General features: G+C 48.4%; 1 pseudogene across 1 annotated transcript; it reads left to right on the forward strand.

Annotated features, from left to right (window-relative positions):
- Positions 1-3,032: 3,032 nt before the first annotated feature.
- On the forward strand, positions 3,033-6,055 carry LOC308511119 (OTU domain-containing protein 6A-like; annotated as a pseudogene). The gene is made up of 3 exons: positions 3,033-3,053; positions 3,654-4,647; positions 6,049-6,055. The product of its transcript is annotated as an OTU domain-containing protein 6A-like (transcript).
- Positions 6,056-6,478: the final 423 nt, after the last annotated feature.

Genomic DNA, 6,478 nt, shown 5'->3' on the forward strand with positions numbered 1-6,478 from the left:
GGGATGTCTAGAAGAATGGAGTGCTTCTCTGGGTCAGGTAAGAGCCCCCAGGTCTACAAGAGGCCTTTCTTAAGGGTACCTGCACATGGCATCCTAATGGAATCTATTTTCCCAATGTCATCTTACATATGTATGTTTTCCTAAAATATATACACCTACAAAGAAACCTGAGCCTTAATTAGGTGTTCCTCCCTCCCTTTTTATAACCAACTTGTATTACAAACTATAAAACCCTTCAAATGAAAAACAGTTCTCTTTGCAACCACGTGTTACACATCAGTTTCTTCCGTGTGACACCAAAAGCACAAGCAACCAATGTAAAAGTACTTTAACTGAAAAGTCATCACTATTTAAGAACTTTTGCGTCAAAGGGGAGTATCTACAAAGTAAAAAGACAATCCACAAAGTGGGAAAATATATTTGCAAATTATATATCTAATAAGGTTGTAGTATCCATAATATACAAAGAACTCTTAAAACTCCACAATCAAAACACAACCATATTAGTCCTAGCTGGAATGGCTCGGTTGGATATTGTCCCACACACTAAAGCAGGCATCCTCAAACTTTTTAAACAGGGGGCCAGTTCACTGTCCCTCAGACTGTTGGAGGGCCGGACTATAGTTTAAAAACACTATGAACTAATTCCTATGCACACTGCACATATGTTATTTTGAAGTAAAAAAAACAAAATGGGAACAAATACAATATTTGTATTTGCATGTGGCCCGCGGGCCATAGTTTGAGGACCCCTGGTCTAAAGGCTTGCCGGTTCAATTCCCAGTCAGGGCACATGCCTGGTTGCAGACTGATCCCCGGTGGTGGGAATGCAGGAGGCAGCCGATTGATGTCTCTCTCTTTCCCTCTCCCTTCCTCTATCTAAAAATCAATTAAAGATCTCTTTTTAAAAAGACAACCAGGCCTAACCGGTTTGGCTCAGTGGATAGAGCCTCGGCCTGCAGACTGACGGGTCCCAGGTTCGATTCCGGTCAAGGGCATGTACCTTGGTTGCAGGCACATCCCCAGTAGGGGGTGTGGAGGAGGCAGCTGGTCGATGTTTCTCTCTCATCATTGTTTCTAACTCTCTATCCCTTTCCCTTCCTCTCTGTAAAAAATCAATAAAATATGTATTTTTTTAAAAAAAAAGACAACCAAATTATACAATGGAAAGCATGAACAGATAGTTCTCCCAAGAAGATACACAAATGGCCAAAATGCACATGAAAAAGATGCTCAAAAGAGCTAAACATCATTGTCATAAGACACATGCAAATCAAAACCACAATGAGATTTCACTTCATAACTACAAGGATGGCTATATCAAAAAGACATTAACAAGTGTTGCAGAGGATTTGGAGAAATCAGAACCCTTGTACATTACCAGAATGCAATGGTACAGTTGCTGTGGAAAACACTTTGACAAGTCCTCAAAACGTCACGCATAGTTACCTTATGGTCCAGAAATTCCAGTATAGGTATATATACCCAAGAGAACTGAAAACATATGTTCACACAAAAACTTATCTTCAAAGGTTCATAGAAGCATTATTCATAATAATAATAAAAAACCTAGAAGCAACTCAAATGTCCATCAGCTCATAAATGGGTAAGACAAAATACAGTAGCGAGAAATACCACCCTTCCCCAGCAGCACCTCACAGCCAGCCGCAGTTCCTCGGTCCCTGCATCTCCAGGAAAACTAGGCCCTAGTATGGGGACCAAGGGGCAATCACTGCACAGAGCTCATCAATCGCATCCCAGGAGAGATGGAGGGTGGGTCTGCTTGAAAACCGGCAAAGACGACGAGGAAAGGCGGTGAACAACACAAGTGGAGCCACTAATACCCAGTAGCACGCATGACCTTGCCACTCACCCATCAAGAGGGGTCAAGTTCTCTACCCCCTTGAGTCTGGGTGGACTTAGTGACTTGCTTAAACAAAGGAACGCAGGAGAGGTGACCTGGGACTTCTGAGGAGAGGCTGGGGAAGACCTGCAGGTCCCTTATGGGTCATCTGGGATGCTGACTCCCTCTTGGAACCCAGTGCCTGCTAGAAGAATGCCAAGCCACATGGTAAGACCAGGCACAGACACTCTGGTCTACAGCCACCGGAGGGAGCCATCTCACATGTCCAGTGAAAGTGGACAACCGCAGTCCCTGCTGCCAGCAACTGCACAACAGACCCAAGAACCACCACTGAGATTCAGCGAATTCAAAGTATTCAATATACGAGATCGGGCCACATCATGAAGACTGCGAGCTAGGCGACTTTCCAACTCCACGCAGACAGATAGCACCCTCTCTAGGCGGTAGGACACGTGGCCTGAGAGGAACTCTACCCCGCCCGGATCCTGGGCCACACAGCCCTGAAATGGAGGAGTGAGTACAAAGCGACTGCTGCACCTGACTACGGCTGGTCCAGAGCTATAACCTCCATGATGACGACAAGGAAGTGCCCTCACTCTCCAGGCTCATCGCTGGTTTGTTCAGCACCTGGCAGATGAAACGCAAGGTCCTTTCACTTCCTACCAGAATCCACACTGTGCCCACCAACCGTTAAAGTCCCCACATTCTCCCTCTGAGCCGTGCCGCCCAGCCATGGTGCCTGCAGACTCTCAGAGGACAGAGGGCACTGCATCCCTGTGAGCATGTATAGCCTCTAGTGGTGGATAATGGACCGTGCACAAAATGTGCGGACAGAAAAAAACACGCTGAAAAAGTCTGCAAAACCACTAGCACCAGCAACAACCTGCTAGGTACCTTTAAGACGGTGAAATTCCACGTAAAGCTCTCCACAGCTTTTTGCAGTTCTCACTCCTTCAGACCTTCCCTGGTGCCTATGCTGTGCAGGTGTCCATGGAATTCCATGGCTGAAAGAGACAAAAAGACAAAGTAGATTCCTTCTGCCTCCACTTTGTGCTAACGAGCCAGCAATATTTCTTTTTCTAGGTATTGCTATGTGATTCCAATCCCGATGGAATTTCGTGAACATGCCCATTCAAGAATGTAATAATGGGGGAGACACTCAGAATTCATGGCATCAGCAAGTCGGAAGGTATGCGAGAAATCTGTGGTCCTTCCACATGGTTTTCAAGGGCGAAAAGGACACACGGGCTCATTCTCCTCGTTTCAGAGGTGAGGAATCTGGGCTCAGCACGGTACAGAGCTTGATGCCTTTGGAGGGAGCAGGAGGAAGAGCTGGGACGAGAACCCAGGTTTTGGGAATCTCAGAGGCAGACATCAGCTCTGTTGAGGATGCAATGCCAGCAATTATCTTTTTATTATATTGTTTCTCCACGGACCACCGGTTGGCGAACAAGGTTAGACGACCAAGTCCATTCCCCACCTCACACTTGCAAGCAAGCATTTCTCTGGATTCTATCAGGGGGGGACATTTAAAGGCCACATGTATCTTCTATTAAAGGGAAGAGTAACATCTTGCTAAACTTCCAATTCAAATTTAAATATACAGGGTTTTCACGTACTACATATAATTTAAAATTTATGCTTATTTCTTATCTGTCATGGGGAAGTCTGAATTCCTAACCGCCTCAACATTACTATTACTAGTAAAATTGCTGAATCTAATTTAAACTATTTGTTAGCCTTGGAATGTATCTTACTGAGAATGTTTGGTAAAAATATTGTATTCTAGAGCAGCCCGCCACTGGAGGCTGAGATCAGCTACCTGTTGGAGGTTGGAGCAGTTGGACTGAACGGTGGCGGGTCCTCTCGCTGCCACCAAACGTGGGTTCTCGCCAAACACCAGGCAGATCTGCAGCTTGAGTATCAGCGGCTGAAGCGTCGCCACCTCCGTGGGAAAGAAGAGCTGCAGGACCCCATCCAGGCCATGAAGAACGCGGTCCCTAAGAACGACAAGAAGAAAAGAAAGCAGTTGCTCCTTGACGTGGCCGCCTTGAGGCCGAAATAGAGCAGAAACAGCAGCGGGAGCTGGGGAGATTCACAGAGCTTCCCCCTGCCAGCAGCAACCTCCATTCCCTCACTGAGGGTCTGGCCAAGATGGCTCCTGAGAACCGGCCTCCTTGCCTTCGAGGGCCCACACAGGTGCGAAAGCAGGGCGGCGCCGCAGAGAGCGTGCCAGAAGATGGCAGCGCCCGACACCCAGTGGGGTACCTGGCCAACTGTCCCCGGGACGAGGAGGAGAAGCCGGCGGTCACCCTCGAGGCCAAGAACCTGGAGATGGAGATCCCGGCAGACAGACACTGCATGTGCCGCGCCGTCCAAGACCAGCTGCCGCTCTCCCTGACCCTGGAGAGCCTGCGGGGCCGCACCCCCAACTACCAGCGCAAGCAGGTCCACGAATTCCTGCCCTTCTTCAGCGACCCCGAAACCCGCGAGGTCTACACCCACGAGGACTTAGACTACTGCGACAACATGGTGCACAGCGCATCTTGGTGAGGCCAACTCGAGCTGAGGGCCCTGTCGCACGTCCTGCAGGGCCCCATCGAGGTGATCCAGACGGAGTCATCTGTCCTCCTCATCGGGGAGGAGGACACCAAGAAGCCGCTCACCCTCGTCTACCGGCGCTGCACCTCCAGCTTTGGCGGGGAGCACTACGACTTGGTGAAGCCGCCCGAAGCCGAACCGAAGCAGCCGAAGCCGAAGCCAAAGCCGAAGCCGAAGCCAAAGCCGAAGCCGAAGCAGCCGAAGCCGAAGCCGAAGCCAAAGCCAAAGCCAAAGCAGCCGAAGCTGAAGCCGAAGCCGAAACCACAGCCGAAGCAGAGGCGAAGCCAAAGAAGCCGAAGCCAAAGAAGCCGAAGCCGAAGAAGCCGAAGCCGAAGCAGCCGAAGCCAAAGCCGAAGAAGCCGAAGCCGAAGCCGAAGCAGCCGAAGCCGAAGCCGAAGCCGAAGCCGAAGCAGCCGAAGCAGCCGAAGTCGAAGCCGAAGCCGAAGACGAAGAAGCCGAAGCAGCCGAAACCGAAGCAGCCGAAGCCGAAGCCGAAGATGAAGCAGCCGAAGCAGCCGAAGCAGCCGAAGTCGAAGCCGAAGACGAAGAAGCCGAAGCAGCCGAAACCGAAGCAGCCGAAGCCGAAGCCGAAGCCGAAGCCGAAGCAGCCGAAGTCGAAGCCGAAGCCGAAGCCGAAGCCGAAGACGAAGAAGCCGAAGCAGCGGAAGCGGAAGCAGCCGATGCCAAAGAAGCCGAAGAAGCCGAAGCCGAAGCCGAAGCTGAAGAAGCCGAAGCTGAAGCCGAATCCGAAGCCGAAGCCCGAAGCCGTGGGGGGCTTTGCCCCGTGGTTCACGTAAGCTGTGGGTGCCCCGCTGCTGTTGCTGTTCCCGCCTGTGCTGGAGCCGCCGCCTGGTCCCCTCAATAGCCTGTTATTCCCTTTGCCTTGCTGCTCTGGTTTTTCTTTTCTTTGTCTGATTCAAAATTGAACAGCCCCGCTTTTCACCTGGTCTTGCTTCCTCCTCCCCCTTTCTGTCTTTGCCTCCTTCACAGGGTGGGGCACATGGACTCAGCACTGGGAAGGGATCTGTATTGTATCACTTGAGGGGGTCAGTTTGAAAGTTCCAGCCGCATCTTGCCCTTAAGGGTTTTTGCCTCCATGACCGATGAGAATTGGCTATGTTACAAACAATGTGGGGGTTAAAATGGAAACTGGGTTTCATGGCGTTATTAACTTGGGGGGAAAATCAGTTTAGTTCAGCATCTTCAGACTGTCCATGCATATATTGGATCACTTAGATATACTTGGCGTTTATGTACTAGGAATGCCTTATGAATGCCTTATGCCTTTTGCCTAGTTCTTGGTGGGGGGAGGGATTGTTTCCTGGGTTGTTTGGGGTTTCTTTTTTTTAACTACTGTACATGTTGACATAATTAATCACCTATCTCGTCTCCAAGTGTAAGTTACAATAATACTGAAGTGCTTCAGGTTCTCTACATATGGTATTACCACTCACTACTGACTTTTGAGATCATCTCCTTTAACAAGAATTGTATGAACTCCCTGGAGAGGATTCCCTCCTGGATGTTTCTGTCACACCCTGTGTGTATCACCATACCATGTGTTGTCTGTCTCCCTCACCTAGTTGGTAGAGCCTTTGGAGCAGAGTATGCATATTTATATCCCAGCAGCTACCACATAAAAGGTTCTCAGTAAATATTTAGTTGACTCAAAAAAAAAATATATATATAGATAGATATAGATATAGATATATATATATATATATAGATATAGATATATCTATATCTATATATATATATTGTATTCTAAGGTCAGTCAGAATAATTCTTTTCTCTACTTGGTTATGTCACTAACAAAGTACAACTAGATTCACTTGTTTCTTTTTCTTTTTTCATTTTGTGTGTTTTTTTCTGGATGTAATCTGTGTTATAATTGCCTCAAAACTTTATTCCAAAGTCATATTATATACCAAGGTGTATACAGATAAGTTTTGCCCCCATCCTGGTCTCCTCTACCCTGACTCCTCCCACCCCCTATATAGTTTCATTAGTTTT

This window comes from Myotis nattereri, assembly GCF_964212035.1.
Source record: "Myotis nattereri genome assembly, chromosome: X".
NCBI classification, from domain to species: domain Eukaryota; kingdom Metazoa; phylum Chordata; class Mammalia; order Chiroptera; family Vespertilionidae; genus Myotis; species Myotis nattereri.